Source organism: Mustela putorius, unplaced genomic scaffold (assembly GCF_011764305.1).
Source record: "Mustela putorius furo isolate JIRA1106 unplaced genomic scaffold, ASM1176430v1.1 tig00003858_pilon_pilon_pilon, whole genome shotgun sequence".
In the NCBI taxonomy this organism is placed as follows: Eukaryota; Metazoa; Chordata; class Mammalia; order Carnivora; family Mustelidae; genus Mustela; species Mustela putorius.
Genome location: NW_025422010.1, coordinates 38,864,153 through 38,884,629, shown reverse-complemented (window position 1 = coordinate 38,884,629; position 20,477 = coordinate 38,864,153). Strand labels below are relative to the sequence as shown.

Sequence of the window (20,477 nt, the reverse complement as noted above, 5' to 3'; positions counted from 1 at the left end):
TTTAAAAGATTTTATTTATTTATTTGACAGAGAGAGAGAGAGAGATCACAAGTAGACAGAGAGGCAGGCAGAAAGCAAGGAAGGAGGAAGCAGGCTCCCTGCTGAGCAGAGACCCTGATGCGGGGCTTGACCCCAGGACCCTGAGATCATGATCTGGGCCAAAATGATAAGAGACTTTACTTTTTTTTTTTTTTTTTAAGTAGGCTGGAGTCCAACTCTGGGCTTGAACTCACAACCCTGAAATCAAGACCTGAGCTGAGATCAAGAGTTGGACACTTAACTGACTGAGCCACTTAGGTGCCCCTGCAATCAAAAGTATTCTTAATGGATGTAACCATCCTCATTAGCCTTCCCTAAGCAATCCAACCTGAAAGGCCATGTACACAGTGGGTACAAACTTGGGCTGTGGAATCAACCTTAGTTTTGAATCCTGGGTCTATCACTGAATAGCCATATGACCTTGGCCACATTACATAATTGCCAGAAGCTTCATTTACTTATCTATAATATAGGAATCACAGTGGTATGTACTTCATATAAATGCTGAGTGAGATACTGTATATAAAATACTTGATATATGACTGTCAGGTAAGTGTCAAATAACACTGGTTTTCCTAGCAGAGGTGCAACTACCATCACTCAGCACCCGCTGAACATTGAGATTTCTGAACTCTTCCTGTGTCCTACAGCTGGGCTCACTCCTCCCCTTCACAGAGCCCCATATTTGACTCTGCCCTAAGAAGAGAGAATCCAGAGGAGTCACCCCACTCATCTGCCTGGACCTGCCTTCGTGGACCTCCACTTGGGAGCCTGAGTGGGACTCAGATGTTATTAGCTCTCATGGTTACTATTTGGCTCCCACAACTGATCTGGGGATTCGTTCTCCTTTATCCTTCAGTTTCCTTGCAGGAGGAACTTACAGTGGAGAGAAAGAAGAGAGTTATGACTCCATTTTCCATCCCCCTCCTTCCCAGGGGCCCCAGACGCTCTGGCTGTTGCCATGGCAGTGGGCTCCGGGACACCACTACAGCAGCCACTTGGTCTCCCTGGCACTTCAAGGATGGGAAAAATAAATCATTCAAAGAGTCCCTTTCCCTCTTGGGAACAGAGGATTATGCTGAAACTTTATTATTACTTTAAATAAATAAATTACTCCCTTGAGGCCAGATGAAAACATGCTCTTATTAAATTTTTTGAAGAAGGAAAGCAATTGGAGAATAAAATCAAAGGTGACCAAATGGATTGAAGTGGCTCCTCAGAAGCTGACATAATAGCAATTTGTATTTATATTATGCTTCTCATCAAAGGAGCATTTCACAAAGGCTCCGTTTCCCCAGAGTTGCCCCATGGAGCTTGACTCCAACACAGAAAAGCCCAAAGTCTTGGGGGTCTGCCAGCTTCCAAAGCCCAGCCTCAGCCTCTGACCACAGTGCATGACCTTCTGTCTGGACCTCAGGGCCGACTTAGTTTCTGAACCCTTCTGGGAACTTCAAGAGTACGTCTGTGTCCTTACTGGTCAGTGGGGAAGAGAGTGGCTGCCTCCCATGGAAGAACTTCTAGTGGTGACAGGTCATGAAAGCCTAATCAGGGAATGGCTGATCACACACACACACACACACACACACACACACACACTGAAAACTCAGGGGCGCCTGGGTGACTCAGTTAGTTAAGCGTCTGCTTTCGGCTCAGGTCATAATCCTGGGGTCCTAGCACTGAGCCTCACTTCAGGGTCCCTGCTCAGCGGGGAGCCTGCTTCTCCCTCTCCCTCTGCCCTACCCCCTGCTTGTGCACTCCTTCTCTCTCTCAAATAAATAAATAAAAGCTTTAAACAAAACAAACAAACGAAAAGAAAAAAGCTGCTGGAAATAAGAGTCTGTCTGAGGTTGAGGCTCCTTCCTGACTATCCATTAGCAAAGACCAGGAGTATTTACTGTGTTTGGTTTTCCCCAAGTGTTGCAGGCAGGCAGGAAAGTAATTTTTTCTTTTCTTGTATTCTACATGACAGACAAGACTTCTGCACATATAGATTGAAAAAATAAAATATCTATCGAAGGATCGTCTTCTCTGTCTTTGTCCCCACAGTACTTGGTGCCTGGTAGGGGTTAAGGAAGTGTCCTTTGGTGAAATAACTGCACAGGAGAACTGATGAAGAACAGGCTGGATCAATGCGATGGTAAGTGGAAGTTTCCAGGTAGGAGTTATCACTCTGCCTGAGGAGTTAGCTAGGATTTCACTCCTCAATCACAAAAGCAATTTGAAAAATAGAGCTACTATTTATTGAAAGTTTACTTTGTTCAGCAGTGCTACAGAACTTGATATATATATATATATTTTTTTTAAAGATTTTATTTATTTATTTGACAGAGAGAAATCACAAGTAGATGGAGAGGCAGGCAGAGAGAGAGAGAGGGAAGCAGGCTCCCTGCCGAGCAGAGAGCCCGATGCGGGACTCGATCCCAGGACCCTGAGATCATGACCTGAGCCAAAAGCAGCGGCCCAACCCACCGAGCCACCCGGGTGCCCCTTGATATATTTTTAAAAGAATTTTCCACCATAACCATTCTCATAACACCACCTTACAGATGGGGAGACTAAGGCTCAGAGACGTTGGGATTTGTCCATGGACTGGGAGGGCTGGGTTGGGGCCCAGCTCTACCTGGATCCAAACCCATGCTCCTCCTCAGTGCCTCCTGTCTCCCTCCACCCGTGGCCCTGCCTCATCTTTCCACCACAATGTCCAAATCCATACCTGTTCCATTGAAAACACCACACTTGGAATACCTTCTTCCTATTTTATTTAGCAAACTATTCTGTCTTTTCCTTGCACCCAACCCTACTCTAAAAGCTTCTAGGATCCAGACTATGTCTCAGCATAGACACCAAACGAATACCCTATCAAAGAAGGCAGAGGAGAGCTCCCACATTGATTAATGAAGGTTTATACATTCTGTGTAATGACAAGTAACTCCTACCACCTAGAGCGGGGCTGTTTCCCATCCTGAACGGCCATCCTCTGTGACCCCACATGCACAGTGCCAGTGAGCTCCCTGCGGTCAGAGGTCAGGGTCCAAGTCCCAGCTCCATCAGCTCCCACCTCTGTAACACCAACTGGTCAGTGAACATCTCTGACAATTATTATCCTCATTTGGAAACATGGAGATAATAATATAGAACCCACCTCACAAGGCTACTAGAAGGATTAAAGGAAATATTAACTATTAAAGCCTTAGCACGACTTGGCACACAGTCACATTGGCCATGATTATTGGTGAGGAGGAGTATGTTGGTAGAAATGACAACCCAGCATGCACTTCATAATGGTATTAGCCTCAGTGCGTTGGCTGAGGCCCTGCGTGGCACTGAGAGGGAAGTAAAGGCTCTTCAGTGACATAACCTGAGTGTCATTAATGAATGCTAGGACATACACTTGCTGTCCGAGCCCCATACATGGTGGCTTCCCATGAACAGGCCCAACTCCTAGGGAGGTTGATCCCTAGCAGGTGACTTAAGAAGTGTCAAACAACAGGATAAAAATGTCTGGAATATTTAAGAGATCGTGTGCAGTGATAATCAGAAGGGCAGCTTGTAAACTCTGCAGGCTTATGTGTCTCTATCTATCAATTCCCACTTCCTCTTTCTTGCTCTCCCCTCCCCCTTTAGCTAGTGCCCTACCCCCATATCCGGGCCCTTACTCCTTGCTTTTGTCTATGTCAATCATAAACATCCTTACATCCCAGGTGAAATTCTATCATTCCATCAAGCTTTTCTCAACACTGCAGTACAAATGCCCCCCTCCTTTCCCTGAGCCCTTAAATCAGAACTGTCTATATCTCTCACATGTCAGTTTCAGTGTGGTGACCTTGCACTAATGTTCCATTGTTCACATTTAAGCCTTGATGATCAGTCTGCAGTTCTTCATGGACAGGGCCCATGCCAAATACAGACCTCTGCATTCCAAAACCAAGGTCAGTACGGAGGCCAGATGGAGCTGATAACCAGTTTTCAAGCTACATACTTGTTGGACAGAAAGATAAGTAGCAACCAAATGACCTGGCAGGGCCATAAGACAAATGCTTTCATTTGAAATAAATAAATAAACAGAACAAAGAGGAGATGTTCCTGGGCCAGAGTCACAGTTAATATCAGAGCCCAGGCTAGCATTTCTCTACTCAGGCTATGGGAAGTGTTAAGCTTTATAAGAGAGAACGCAAACCAAATTATGCCTCCCACCTTCTCCATTTTCCCTTTTATACTTTTATCTTAATGGAAGATTTGACCTTTGTTGTTTAATTGGAAACACAGTCAAAAATGTATGCTCACTTTTGATCCACTGTGGGTCTTCTGAACTCTGTTATTTTGAAGACATCACTCTCTAGTCTCAACTTCTACATTCCATTCTACCCTGCTGAAATACTTACTGTCCCCACAGAGCTCCCACACAAGGCTTTGCCCATCTTCCCCAGGCCTCGCTCCACTTGGCTAGACTTCTCCCTCCTTAGGACTTATTTTTAAGTCCTATGTGAAGTCTTCACCAGCCCTCCCAAGACTGGGGTATTCCCACCAAGTGCTGCCCTAGTTCTTAGGGAGAACACCTCCTTTCCTCCTGTTGATTCCTAAAATATGTTCTAGATGTGGGCTGCCATCTTGATAAGACCCTGCCTCCCTGGATGCAGTGACTGACCAGATAGTGGGCACCAGATGAACCTGGACCAATCAAAGAGTCTCAGTGTTGTGGCCACACTGCTTGGTCCACAGAAGACTCCTTGATGCAAAATAAACTAAGCAGAGGCTCTCTCCAGGATATTTCAAGCTTAAGCTGCGAAGAGGGCACTTACTTTCCCCTCAAATAATAGACTAAAGATGAGAGGTCAGAGGGACTGGAGGTCATGGTTCTTTCTTACTGGAGAAGTCATTCTGGAATGGTGAAGCCGACTGAGAAAGAAGAGTGAAGACAACATTTAGAAGAAATGGCCGTGTCTGATCCCTCATGTTCCAGTGCAGCTCTCAACCTGCCAGTTAGATGATTTGATCAAATAGCCATATTACAGACTGATGTGCCTCTTCCCAAATTCATATGCTGAATCCCTAACCCCTAGTCCTGCCAGTGAAGGTGGCCATTCAACTAAGATCAGGTGGCTTGCTTTTAAACACGATTGGATGAATTCTTTTCCCCCCCTGCGGCATTTTTCCAACTTCTAAATCAGCTACTTGCTTACTCCCAGGAAGAGGCTTTTCTTAGCTCTGTTAAGAATAACTTTACTTGGTCAACATCAACATCACTCTTTCATTTCATCTAATAATGCCTGAATTCTAGGTTAGGCCACCATTCATTCACCAAATATCTGCTGCATGCCTACAAGTCATCACAAAACAGCGTAGCCTGACCACAGTAGCTTAGGTTCCTACAGAACATCTACCACTGAGCTTACATTCAATGTCAACCTTCTACGAGCGTCAGCCTTGGGGACTACTTCTTAAACCTTCAAAAGCTTTATGGTCTATTTACACTTGATGGTGTTTGTTGGTTGTTTTCCCTGCTACAGTCCTCACGTACTGCTTGCTGCCTGCTCGCTTCATTCCATTGCGGAGATGCTTTCACCAAAAAAAAAAAAAAAAAAAAAGCTTCTGAACGTATTTTCCTGCCACCCCACACGTCAATAAACCCCTCGCTTGTTTAAGAGTAAACTAAAGGTGTTTACTCAGGAAAATTCAGCAAACAGAGGCTACAAATAAACAATGAGAAATTTATTAAGCTACAAAAAGTCTTCAGTAACTGGTATTTGAGGTTTTCAGGTGTGAAAACAGAAAATGGAATTTTTTTTTTTTTAAAGTTCACTTTGCTCTTCCAGATGCATCTTTCCCCATGAGTCTCATGTAGTTCCCTTAATATTTTATCCACGGCTTTGATAATCTCTTTCCACCTTTCACCTCCTCTTGTCCTCGGCAGACTGTACCACATGTGAAAACCATGGTTAAAACTCAGTTCTTTGTGGTGAACATGCTTGCAACAAATAACTGCCTTTACATATTTTTGTTGCACTTATTGAAAGACTATACAAAAATAAGGGTGTGATCTTAAACAACCTTTGTTTAAATAAAACATTATGTATTTATTTATTTAAATAAATACATTTATTTAAACAGCATTGCTAGGTCTTCCACGAAAATGCAGACAAAAAAATATTAAAATTATTTACCACATCTATCTTTCAGTAGGCTTTATGTGGACACAAGACACATTCTTGAGTTGAGCTAAAGAATTTTTAAAATAAATAACAAATGAGTTCTCTGACTATGAATCTAAGTGCCTTTGTGCCCAAACAGAGGAGAATTTAGTTGTCTGTGTGTAACAATCCACTCAGCTCAGGGCTCTGATGTTCTCAGTCTCAGTCTCAGTCTCAGTCTTTTATCCTTGTTCTCAAGTAATTTATAGTCTCACAGTAAGACTCATCCATGAGAAACCTGGAGTCAAGACACACTGCTAAGAGAACTCTGGGAATATAGGAAAGAGGACAGCGAGTCTGACTGATCCATTTCCTGTTCTTCATACCTACCCTCATTCTCCCAGCACTGAGATCTAGATCCAGATTCAGATCCACTGCCTCTCAGAAGCCACTGGTCATTGTTCTAACCCACTGTGGTCCAACTTTTGAACTCTTCCTGTGATCAGACTCTGGTAACCATTCAAAACCTTGCCCTTTTTCTCTCAATGGTTTTATGTAGACATTTGCAACATGGCTGATATATATTTTTATGCATTTTCATATGTTCTTCCTATTTGGCTAGAGGCATCATTGCTTCGGGGATGATTAAAATTGTTAAAATAGGAATGCAAGGGAACAGAAGAAAATGGTGTTTTGAGTCCATAGTGTAATAAAGTTTTAAATGTCAGTTGTGGAGAAAAAGGATTTTCTAAATTTTGTAAGTTCCTCTTTTCAGGTCAGAAGCCAAGCCTGGAAAACTCCATGATGGAACTTTACCCTAACTCACAGTACAGAGAATGGAGATAACACGTAAGTTTCTACCAGATAAGATGAGGAGAAAGCATTTGTGGGCAAGAAAGAGGATACTTTTGTGTATGCACCCATGGTAAGAATATCATCAGATTCTCTGAGAATCAAAGGCTTGGACTTTCTTGGGTCTTGACCAAAGGTAGGAAGATAGTTCACCAAAACATCAGACTCTGCAGACCGAGGCCTTCTAGAACACCCAGGCTGCTATTCTGTCCCTCTGCACCAAAGATGGCTTAGAGTTTGAGAAAGAGAGCTCTGATTTCAGGTTTCATGGGCAAAACTTGAGTTCCTAGATGCCTCCCTAGGGGGCAGGAGCAGACAGAGCGTTACCTAGGTCCTATAACACTGGATTAGATGAGAAAGAAAAAAAAAATTCAGGGACCTCTCCAACACGAATATATTTGATGACTGTCCCTTTTGATGGTGAGAGCAACAGCACAATACCCACAAAAAAAGCAGGTAAGATTCTCCATGTGGGAAGCTACCAGCACGAAGTGTTCAGGGCCCAGAGCAGACTAACCTCACCCTGTGGACAGCAGGGAAGACAGTGTGTAGGAAAGTCCTCCTCACTCCCAGAGGGTGTGTCAGCTTTCCCTGCACGCATCCTTCCCTCTTGGGAAGAGACAGAGAGGTGCTTCTCTTGAAAGGGGAAATATCCCTGATAGAGCATTTATAGCTTAAATTCACTAAATATTTTTCCCAAATAGACCCAATTACACCTAAGAAACTATTTTACAATGAAAAAGATTGAATCACTTTTAATGGGAAAATTTAAATCCACCCTGCCAAGATGGGTAGGACTGAGAAGAACAGGTATGAAAGGAAATGTATTCTTTTATATTTTGACCCATTTAGGTTAGAGTATGTAAATGATAATCCCTTTTCACATGGTTAACACAGCAAGTAGACTGCCCTGTCCTGGAGATCTGTGGAATGCTTTATGCTGTATATCCAATAGGTGCCCCTAAAATGTACTGTATGAAGAAATGAAAGGAAAAAAATATGGATTTCATTTCTTCCCTGCCTCTCGTTCCACCAAAGTCAAGATAAATTATAAAACAGAGTGATTTTAAAAAAAAATAACATAAGAGAAATCACAGAGAGAGTTCTGGAAAAAGAACTGGCATTCGGAAAGTCACAGGGTTTAGTCCTTGGAATATTAATACCGCTGGCCACAGACAGTCTTCCTGCCAAGGTTTCTGTCAATAAGCTGAGGTAAATATCTATCTGGACCAGTAAAGTCCCACAAAAGTAATAAGCAAAGTTTTCAATCCTCAAAAATATTTGAACATCTCTCTCTCTTACAGAGAAAAAAACCCTGAAACTTCTCATAAATGGATATTTCCCTTGGGGAACTAATATCCTCTCCAGGGTCAAACTTGCATCCTCCTGAAGATTCAGTGAGGCAACACTCCTGAGAATTGTTTTCTTTTCTTTCTTTCTTTCTTATTCTTCTACCTTAAAATTCACTTGGCTTTAAGAAGTCCCTGAATATACATTCTTCTAATTGAACTTTTCAGTAGGAGAGAAACTAGGGCAAATTTTAGACAAAGCAAAGACAATCTTAAAAGTTGGCAACAAGGCCAGGGAAGTCTTAATGAGAAAGTTAACAGACTGGCTGGCTTTTCCTTGGTGTGCATGATGAGGTGTGCAAAGCTATTAACAACAGAACTCTGCAAAAAGCAGTGTGGAAAGCAGGTGAATATTGATTCTCTGTCTAAAGCTCATAAATAATTAAAGAGGCAATTGTAGTTTAAAGATACAGGCGTAGTTTTTTTTTTTTTTTTTAAACCTGGCACAGTGGTATTCAGAAACTCACTATATTCAGTATCTCATAAAAAATATCCTTCTCATCCTTTAAAAAAGAAAACACTCAAATTTCATCTCATTCATAAAGCCTTCCCTGACCAGTTTAGCCATCACCAACCACTCCTTTCTCTGAACTCAAAGAGCATTTATTGCTTTTAGCACTCACTGGGCATAAGCTGTTAGGTACCTTTTTTTTTCCCCCCTTAAACAAACATGGTCCAATAGATAATAAAATCCTCCAGGGTAGGGATCACATTAAATTCCTCTTATTATCCCTAGTACCTAGCCTGGAGCCTGATCCACAGCCCGTAAGAGTTCAATAAATGTTTGTTGTTAATGATGATGTGTTGTAGATGTATCTGAAACATAATCTGGATAAACACAATACAGGAAAAGTGCAAATCATCATCTAACGAACACGCAAGCCAAGAAATCAATATGAAAGAGCTGTCTGAGCTCCAAGTGAAAGACAAAGTAATGCCCTTCTCCCTGGCCCAACATCCAACATGGTGATGGATTATACTACATAAAATTATCGATAAAGACCAATGTAGTCACAGTGATTTCTAAATAGTAGCAAGAAATATTAGATACAAAATGTAACATTACAACAAAGGCAGCGGAACTGAGAGGCCATAAATGGAGAAACAGTCAGAGTCCCTTGATGAAGAAGTTTGTAAATAAGGAATTTGGAGCATAAAGAAAACATGGCGTTTTCATTTCCTCCCTTCTCTATCTCCCCAGCCCAGGGACTGAGGTGTTAATGTCTCACAGGATACTTCGAATGAGTGTCACTTGCCCCTAAAACAAAAGGAGCAGGAAAGCAAACCTGGGCATTCGACCTTTGCCCAATCAAACCCAACCTTTCAAATGAGTTAGGTTCTTATGTATGAGTCAGGTTGAGTAAATTGATACAGCCCTAATTTACATACACAAGGAGAGCAAATCAATCCACTTACCTCTTGTCTTCTTCCACAAGAATTGGCTTATTAGGAGCAGAAAGTTTGGGCCAAATCTGTTCCTGCAGTGAACCTCATCTTACCTTTCTCTGTTACTTTGTTTATTCTTTTTCTGAATTTTTGTTGATTCTTATCCCGATGGTGGGGGACTCTTAGGCAAAAGGGTCTCTACTTTGTTATTGAATATATATATGTAACATACTCAGTGCCAACGCTGGTCTAACTAATCTAGTAGTAAAGATTAATCAGGCAACCCAAAAGTCCCTGGGCTCTGGGCAGAGATCTGGAACAAGGTGCGAGGAAGGGAAAAGCAGGTGGGGGGCAGAAATTGATATTCTACCCCCAGAGTGCATATGCTTCGTTGTTTTATGGACAACTGGAACAAGGCTAATTTAACCGGTCACTTCAATGGAACATTGATAATGATTTGACTGATTTTTAATAGCATTTACTAGTTCTTTGGCTTAATTAACCAGCCAACAAGATTTGAATGAATGTATTTACTCCTCACCTCATCCATTACCATGTATTTTAGTCACCTTTAAAAATCTGAATGGGTTAAAGAACTTGTAAAATTAATTGTCTATATAGACACAGCTCTAAAATTGGCCTGGTTTTTCCTCACTATTATTAATTACTTTTGTGCATTAAATACACTAGCTAAGGGAAATGAGGACTGAATTCCATGGGTTAATCAGTATGTAGCAGTAACAATTTCTATAGCCAACTTGGCTTCCTTCACAGCCAAAGGAAGACCAAAACCATTTCATCTCTTTGAAATAATTGGCCTGAGGTATCTTTCTGTGAGCCAAAGTTCTTATTGAAATAAAGAAAGAATTATACATGTATAATGTATTCCTATATTTAGTGAATGCAGGAAGCTTTCATTATAAGATACAGAGCTTTCTTTCTAGATCCTGAAGACATGGCCTTAGAAACAATCCAGGTACTCACGGTCATTCAAGTCTAGTTGACAGTGGACAGAGGTGTTCCAAGTCTTTTCTTTGTAGATGGAGGTGGAAATATTTCAATGGGATGTTCTCATATCCTGAAACACCCAGGAAGAAAACTGGAAAGAGCCTAAATAAAAATACAGAGGAGCTCATTTAGGATGGTTGTTTTTTTCAGGATGATGGGGGTAGCGGGCAAAATGGGGAGTTGGAGCAATGGTTGGCACTGTGGGGCAGAAAGTAGGAATCCCCACTAGATGGCGCTAGGATACATCTGTGGCACCCATGGGTACTGCAGCTAAGACAGAGACAAGGGATAGAATGCTTTCACACCTCTGTAGGCAAGGCCCTATATGGAATGCCATATGGATTAAAGTGAGTATGCGTTGGTATTTCATACCCCCTTAGGTTTGATCTTATATTGAAGGTATACCTGGGATGGCACATGTTTATGTTCTTATGAGTACGATTTCATACGTGGATATAAATATGTGTGTATGAATACCTACATACAAAGAAATATATTAGGTTATATAAATAAGGATGGATATGTGTATAGATATAGATTGGGGAGTATTATTACAATAAATGGAAAACATGTTGGAGAAAGAGGACTAGCTTCTGTTGAACATGAACTGTGCACCAAGCCTTTCAATGTATTTTCTCATTTAAATGTGACAATAGCTGTAAAATGTGGATATTATTACCTCCACATTTGCCAAGGAGGAAAGTTCATGAACTTCATATAGATTAAGGAACTTGCTCAAGGTTACACAGCTGAAAAACTGCAGGGACTGGATTAAAGTCCACGTCTGCTTAGCTTCAAAACTTTAATGCAGTCTTCAAAACCATAATACAGTCATGCTTCGCATCACATAGACTTACAATAGATTCTTGCAATGTGCAAATTAACTCCAGGGAATATGGCTTGTGGTATGTCTGCACAAACAATACATGTGCATTACACAAAATTACAATAATATATATGCAAAAGTTTGACTATGTTGGATTACAAAAGTATCTATATAAAAATTTTTAAAAAACAAATACCACATTCCGTTTTCCCCCTTTTTACCCCAAAATAATTACTGTAGAGCCCCATCATAGGAAAATACATAAGAATGAAGATGTGAACCAATTAAAATGAGTCACTTAAAAGAATATTAAGCTTATTTTAAAGCGGATATATCAAATCCACATGCATACATAATGGAATGCATTCACTATTTGCCACAAAATAATTAGCCTCAAGGTGACAATATTAATTCCATCAACACTGCCTCTTTCTGTTGTAGGAAAAGCCATTTCCACTGAGGTGGTTAGAGCACACCTTAACTCAACCCAGTCCACTGTAGTCCACTGCCATCGAAGACTTGTATAGCCTTTGGGCACAAGACTTTCAACGGCTTTTTTCATATCCAGAAAGCATGTTGTTCTATAAATTACGTTTCTGTGAGACAGATTAAGAAATGTACTGCATATTGAGCATTTAGCGCAGTGTCAGGCAAATAGTAGTTAAAAAGTCAACAATGAATAAAAGTTGACAACGGTAGCTATGAGGACTGGAAGAAGAAAAAAGAAGAGGAAGCAGAGGAGGGAGAGCTGAAGGAAGGGAAGGAGACTGAGGAGAGAAAAGTTAAGAAGAGGGCAATGAGAAGAGGAAGAAGGTGGACTTACAGCAGAGATAAAGGATCAAAATGACAATTTCTAGTTCTTGGTTTTTTTTTTTTAAGTGTCAGAACTTCTTCCAAAGGTACAAAACACCTTCTGAAACAACATGGAATGTTAAATATATGCCCTGCACCCTGAAAATTATGCCATTCTTCATCCTAGGCTTTGTGTAATTTTCCTTTTTTTGCCTAAGATTGGCTACCTTTTCTGTAGGCTAAAGAAGAATATCATGAGAACTGAGCTCCTGGTTGAGATCGTGGGCTTGAAAAGCAGGAGAAAGGCAAGAAGCATGTTGTCAACTTGTACTCTGGGCACATGGAAAATATTTCGGTTGTGCTATTTACAAATGGACTACTTGGCTGCGTGGTAAAGGTTAACTTTGGCACTCTAAAACCAGATGGAAGATGTGGAAGCTCCTTCTAGAGGAAAAAAAGGAATAGATGATTTCTCTGGTATTTCTGATCTCTAATTAATAGTATCTGGAAGGAGAAATCATGACCCAGGCAGAGGGGAAGAAAGGAAAATATTCTCAGTTACCTTCAAAAGTAAAATTCCATTTGGTAATTTTCCTAAGTAGATTTTTGTCATATCAGGCCTCAGTCTTTGTGTCTTTCCTTTGTGTTGGGGAATGTGGGAACTTAGTTGGTAATACATTAATAGCAATAATAAAGGCTAACAGTTACTGGGCATTACTATATGCAGAGCACTATTTCTCACGTTTACTATCACTTTATACTCCATGTAATCCCATAAAGCAGGTGGTCATACTACAGATGAGAAATAGGAGGCTCAGGGAATTTAGGTAATTTGGCTAGTCACACAGACAGTAGTTAGCAGAGCTAAAAGTCAAACCAAGGACTAGCTGAAAGCAAAGCCATCTGTGGTCTACCACATTACACATACAAGATGTCTGCTTCAGTAACTCACGCACAGTAGGTGCACAATAGTGTTCCCCTTTGCTGTCTTCAAAGGAGTTACCACCCTTGGATTGTTATTTCTTTCAATAAAGCTATTTTTATCTGTACGCAGGCTGAGATAATGCCATATGTAGAGAGTGATATTAACTATGATCTTGGGGTCTGAAATACTCATTTTCTCCTGGATGTTTGTTTTGTTGATTCTAGATCTTAGCATAAAAGCACAGCATCCTTCCCTTGGGCTTAAGAAGCCATGAGATATGGCCATCAGATATTACCTCCATGGATACTCGAGGAGGGGAGACATGCAGTCATGGAAGGGAAGACATCTGACTCCCCTGAGGTTCCTTTTTCTACATCATTCCGACACATTCATGCTTACATAACCATGTGAGATACATACGTTTTTTAAATTAAGGGAGAAACCCAAAGCTTAACCTTGTCTTCAGCAGGTAGTTTTCTGACCTATCAGAGGACTACAGCAAACTGGAACAGGAGCGCAGGGCATGGCGGCCACTAATTAGTTACGGCCACAAAAGGAGGACATGCCCTTCAACGACAGTCCTTGTTCAAGGAGTGACTGTTTCAACTCTTACCATGTGGTCCCCATTTATCTTTCTAAACCCCAAACTAGGTTAGCAAGATGAGTGAGGAAATTGAGGCCCACAGATGTCCAGGGTCACACCATTAGTCTATAACTGAACGAGAATTTAGGTTTTTCACCTCCCGGTCAAAAATAATCTTTAATTCAAGGCATTTCCACAAATACTGGAACATAGCTTGCTGGGGAAAGAAAGGAGGATCCTAATTAGTCGGAGGTGTTTGAGAACTGTGGGATACTCTCTATCATCTTTTCAGAATGTAAAATGTATATTATGCACATGAAAGTCTCTCATAAGTCCTGCTTTAATTTTTAAAACTCATTTTACCCATAAATTCTGTACACTTTGTGCAGGTTTTTTTTTTTTTAATACCTGTTATTATCCAGAGGCACTAGTATTTCTCAAAGCAATTCAGAAAAATTCTGGAAATGCTTCTTATTGGTAACCATAGTATAAATAGTAATTATAATAATTGCCTTTTATTGGTATTCCTATGTGTATATTATCTCTCCTCAGAATAACACCGTATCTTCGTAGCAGGTCTTTCCAGCCCCCAACTTCTCCCGTCTGATGAATTCTCTGTGTTCCTATTACATCTGTCTTCCCTAAATACACTTGCACTATGCCTTCCTCACCCTCTATCTGCGACACTCCACTATGCTCGGTAGAAAACCTGACTTCTCAGTCCGGCATTCCAATCTCTGCACTGCTTTCTGAGATGAGTCCTTTGGTTTAATCCACCAACTCACTCTCTGATTCCTACACAGGGCACAAGCCATTTCTCATTCCCCACACCTTTGTGATCTCCCCTCTGCCCACACGTGTACGTGTGTCTGTCAATAAATTGCAGGCTTCTCTGAGAGCAGAGGTGGTTACCTGCTCAGCACCTCTCCCCCCACAAGACCTGGCCCCATGTCTTAGACCAAGGATGCTGGAACAACTCTGGCTGTCCACCCCACTGCCCTCACCTTCATCTACAACTCTCAAAAATTAATGTCCACAAGCACATTCACATTTAATGACCTGACACTCAGCAACTCATGTGGTGTTATTTTTAAGCTTAACTGTGTTGATAAAGGTTTACTATTAAAGAAGTTAGAAATACCTAAAAGAATTGCAATTTTGAGGGAAAAGAAACAACATATATTTCAGTTCTGTCTTAAAAAAAAAAAATCACTGAAATTTTAGACCTCTGAGCCCCAGTTTTTGTGTTGGTTTTAAGAAAAGGTGCCCATGGGGTTGTGTCAAGGACATGCTGCAAGTAGTTCCTTCTCTACTTTATAAAGTAACTATTTGCAGAGGGATCAATGAATATGAAGGCAGAGAGGTTGAGACAGAAGGACAATCGATAGTCAAAAGATCTGGCTTTGGGTTTTGGCTTTATGGATGACTCCTGAGTGACCTTGGGAAAAGTGACTTAACCTCCCTGGGCAGCACTTACCTTGGCTGTAAAACAGGAAGTCTAATATTTAAACTCACAGGGTTATTGTGGGAATTAACTGTGGTAATTGCTGTCAAATGCCTTGTAAATTATAAGGGGCTCTGCAAATGTTAGTTACTGCTAAGGAAACATTCTGGGCATCTCCAGGTTTATTTGTTTGTCTGTTTTAGTTAGTAGTGGAGGTATTTCCAACCGCCCCAGAATAATTTCTACCATGAAAAGCGAAATTCCTTTATGTCTGTATGATGGATCCGTGTTCTAGCTCCAACTCTGTTCATATTTACATTTAGCAGAGTTAAATTCTTAACAAAAATTCTTCTTTTTACTGTTTGAAGACTTTTGCCATTAGTAACCCAACGAAATACGCTGAACTTTCAAACTTGGACTTTCAATTACACACACACACACACACACACACACACACACAGTCAGGTTTATTTTTCTTTCTTCCTTCTTTTCTTTCTTTCCTTCCCTCCCCCTTTCCTCTTCTCTCCTCCATCCCTTCATCTCTTCCTTTCTTCCGGCGAGAGTCTAGAAATACTCATATCAGAAAATGCCACATGACCAGAGCGACTATATTTTACTTCTCTCCTGCCTGAGTCTACAGGAAACACTTGGAAAGCCTCACCATTTTCTCCAGGGCCTTCAGACAGGCTCTTGTTAAATGTAGGTAAGAGGTACCTAACTGTGTGTTATTTACCAATTAGGTCCCAGGGCAGACTATAAAGCTAATGCGTAATCTACTATGCAAGACATTTGGTTACTGAAGAGCATCCCTCAGGCATTCTGCAGCCTACAGGGGTGATACACTTTTGATGATAGGATGGGAATTACTGGCTCACTGGACCAGAACACTCTCAGAGTCCACGTAAAGACCCTGATTTTCACAATGGACTGAAAAGCCAAGAGACTCTGGTTTCCTGCATATTCACAGTTTGCAGATTATTGATCTGATAATGAATCCACTCAGCATCCTCTGGGTATCCTTAGCTCAATGTATGTGCAAGCCTCCCCCCCACCCTGCCCTTCACAAGGCCTGAGTCACACAACTCCCCAAACCAGCACCTGCACAGCAGCTGTTTATGGTCCTCAAGTGCTCAGATGACATTTGTCTTTAAAGTGTAGTATTTCAGCCTTCCTTAAAAATAGGAGGTCAAGGAAAGTAATACCCCCTAGGAAACAGTAAGTATATTGCCATAGGCACTAAATTATAAACAAGAAAGTCCTATGTAAATATAATCATAGAATTTTTGAGCTGGAATGAAATGTAATAAAATTGTTTACAACTTATTGCACGTTAAGGCTAGCCTTGGATTAAAGACAAGACCCTTTTCAAATTAAATGTGTGTGTGTGTGTATTTTCCTAATCAAATGCCCTCACCTCATACAGCCCCTCAGGAAAGTGTGTTCTCCAGGGGCTACCATGAACTACACAAGAGCTACATGGGATATTTGGGAGGTAAGGTCAAAATTTCATTGAATCCCCATCTGGTCTTTTAGAAAAGTTGTCCTCTAAATGTCAATATAAAGATCAATTCTGGGGGTGCCTGCATGGCTCAGACAGTTAAGCATCTGCCTTCTACTCACATCATGATTCCAGGGTCCTAGGACTGAGCCCAGCCCGCGTGTGTCCCTCCTCAGCGGGGAATCTCCCTCTTTCTATGCCCCTCTTCCCTGCTTGCGCTCTCATTCGTTCTTTCTTTCTCAAACAAAATCTTTTTTTTAAAGATCAATTCTGTTCTAAATGACCACTATCTCATATGGGCAGGTGAAACAATACCCTTTACTCCTTTTCTGGCCCCAGCAGCCTCTCCATGTCCTCTTTCACCTCATGCTCTAATAGAGACCCTTCTGCTTTAAGCAGAACTCCAAATCAGAACCTGTGATCTGCCTTCTTCCCCTAGGAAAGGGGAAAGGAAAGCCCTAGGAAAGCCCCCTCTCTTTCCCATGCTCCTGACTTCTTGCACTGGAGCAGAGGCCTCTGTAACAGATTCCTTTGTCGAGATCCCAGGGATTCACATATGTGAAGTGTTCACTTGACATATGTGAAATAAAGAATGACTGGATTCCAGAAGGGGTTCAGCCAGGAATCCACTCTGTAAGGCCTTGCTCTCTGACATATTCCATGGTCCAAAGGATTTTTATGTTTTTAATATGTGAAAGACTGAAAAGATCTCTAAACTCACTGCATTGGCTTTCTAGTGATCAGATTTTAGCTTCAGTGCATGCAGTGAAGTCTCAAGTCTTAGGTCTTTGAACTTTACTTACTCAATCTCTTTTTTCTATCAAGGGTTCATAAGCACCACAAAGGCAATAACCCTTTTCTTACTTCTGTGTTTAACCCCCAGTGGTCCTCACTATATAGTTCTGTTCAATAACTGCTGATGTCCGGCTATGTCTGCCCCTTCCATCCAGATAATTTAGAGTTGACCATAATAAAATGATTCGGGACATACTGCATGAAGTCATTAAAGATCCTTTGTCAGGTAATTGATGAAAGAACATTCCAGCTTGTCCTTCACATTCACTGGCTCAAAGTCCATGCAGTGTGTATGCATGATACACCTAAGCCACCTTTAGCCTGCTGGTTTGAGGATATCATCCATCAGCAGCTAAACGATAATGCTCATCACTGGTCATCTATGCTGCTTGATGACAAGTGCTGCTGGGGGAAGCTCCAGGATCTCACTGCTGTTGGGATGCCGGGATGCTGGAGGAAGGGATCTTGGTATAGTGGTTCCCATGCTCAGAACCAAGTGGTAGATCCCAGCTCACAACTAGCTCCATTATCATGGTCAAGGCTACAACTGACATCTCCTATCTAGGTATTCTGAGCAAAATGGAGAGAGCTGCTACCAAAGACAGGTATCTCCTCTAGCAAAGTACCCTTACTTCCCATTTTTCCTCACCTCATGGCATTCTCTCTTCATGCAACATTTATATAATGGAATATAAGACAGGGCGGTATTTTTGGCAACCAATTAGGTAGGTACTTTACCTGGAAAGGGCTTTTATTTTTTTTTAACCTCAAAAAGAGGTTTAAAAATTGGAAATTGTTTTTAATTTATAAAAATTCATTGATTGAATATGACTACCTGATATAAAAGTATGGTTTACACATCCAGTAAAATTTCCCTTGATATTAGTTAACGTGAATATAAGACAATGATTTGTTAACTGTATTTCTTTTATTGCCAAGGCCAATTAGCATGGCGTTTTTAGCCATAATAAATGTGTAAGATCCACTTTATTCTCAAGAGTGTTATTGATAAAACAAAAATGAGAACACCAGCTTATCACCATTCTCTTTAAACCCACCCTTACATAGAATCTATAAGCCCTCCCACACAATGTTATCAGAGGTCATCAAACTCCAGCTCTCCATAGACCAGTCAGACTGTTCACAGTCAACAGGGAACCACATACTCCAGCTCTATAATCATACCATGGTGAGCCTGGACTAGAAGGGTTCCATTTAACAGCCATTTCTTGAGCCTGAATAGTTAAACAGATTTTGGACTCTCTCCCATGTGCACAGATAGATCTGTGAATGTGTGCTCATCTACTAAAAGGAGACTCAAGAGGCTGATTTTCACCCGTCTCAAATAAACTTGTTTGAACTCTTGAGGGATTCCCTTTAGCTTTTTCATTACCACTATAGAATAATATACACATAATTAGATGAGAGCATACCCTTTGTTTGAACATTATTAAATATACAACAATTATCACATATAGTATATTCTATGTGCATACAAGCCCCTTCAGGGTAATGTACATTCTCAACCCAACCCCTCCCCAAAATATGAATTATTAACATTCACTCTTCAAGCTCTGTAAAAGCAACGTTCAGATCGTGGCACTAAACACTCACTGCTCTGGCATCTCCACAGGCTGGCTGGAGAATTCATGTGCTATAGTGTTTGACACACTCATTCTCTCAGGTGAAATACTGCAGGCAAAACTGCATAATTTATTAGGCTGGTACAGCAAGTCTGAATAATTAGATCATCTCCTTGTACAAGGCTACATTTTATGATGCTCTTTTTAACACTGTAATCTAAATTGGGGTTGGAGTTGGAGGCGTGGAGGGGGGTTGAAAGTAAACTAATTGGGAGATGCTCTATGAGAAATAACAGCTATATCATTCCATGCCATCACAAGTAGGATCCCATCCTCGGAAAGTTTTCAAATCATCTATATTGGCTAACAAGCACCTCAAATCTTTTAATAATAGGAAAATGATTGTATGTGCATACACACACACAATGTTATGTTTTTTGGTGGATGGGGAGGAAAAGCAAAAGAAACTTAGAAGACAATAATTTTCTCCATGAACAGGTAGAAACAAATTTCCAAATGTCAGCAAGAGGGCACAAAGTTAGAGAAAGAGTGATACTTTACCCTGCAGTTTCTCTTGAGCCTTGAAATGGTGGTTTTGAGAAGAGTAGCCAATGTCACCAAAGAAACAAATCTGAATCAGGATTTGGGATCCTTCTCAGGTGGTCAAGATAAAGAAGGCAGTTGATGGGGAGGACATATGTGTGTCCGGGTCTTCGCTAGCCTCGTTCACTCAGTCCTTCCTTATTCTCTATCAGCAACTGAGCACTAAAGTGGGTTCAGTCAGCAAATAAAGGAGATTTGCTTTTGAAGTGCCTCCCCTTGGATTGCTTTCATTAGCATCCCGTTCTCCTTCAATGCTCAAATGTTACATGAGGATCAGATTGTTTTCCCATTGGCGAATTTGCTTCTCATGAAGACAACCCATCTCAGGGGCCCCAGCGAGAACCATTGGAAGATATGCTTCCTGTGGTCATTCTGGTTCTGCTTGGCCTCCCCTCTGCCACACTGTTTCCTCCTTTCTTTTTTTTTTTTCTTTACACATTACTGAGAGGTTAAATTTTTACAAATCTTATATTCGTAAGACATTTTTGTCTTCGAGCTGATGAAAGATAAGGAGGGCTTGTACACCTGGCCTTCCCAGGATGGAAAACTCCATTTGAGATACTAACTGGCTGTCTTGAAGGCTGGTACATAAACAAACTTTACCTTGAAATTCAGACAGGAGAGGTAGATTCTGAGAAAAGGTCATGAGAAACCCTTCACATAGGA

The 20,477-nt window shown here is 41.1% G+C and overlaps 1 long non-coding RNA gene across 1 annotated transcript in view; it reads right to left on the bottom strand.

Moving 5' to 3' along the window:
- Positions 1-19,988, bottom strand: part of LOC106005747 — a 247,672-nt gene extending 227,684 nt beyond the window's left edge. Inside the window, exons 1-2 of the long non-coding RNA XR_001179340.2 lie at positions 19,770-19,988; positions 10,739-10,864 (exon numbers count right to left, since the gene is read on the bottom strand). This is a non-coding gene — a long non-coding RNA (uncharacterized LOC106005747). The remainder of the gene's footprint in view (positions 1-10,738; positions 10,865-19,769) is intronic.
- Positions 19,989-20,477: the final 489 nt, after the last annotated feature.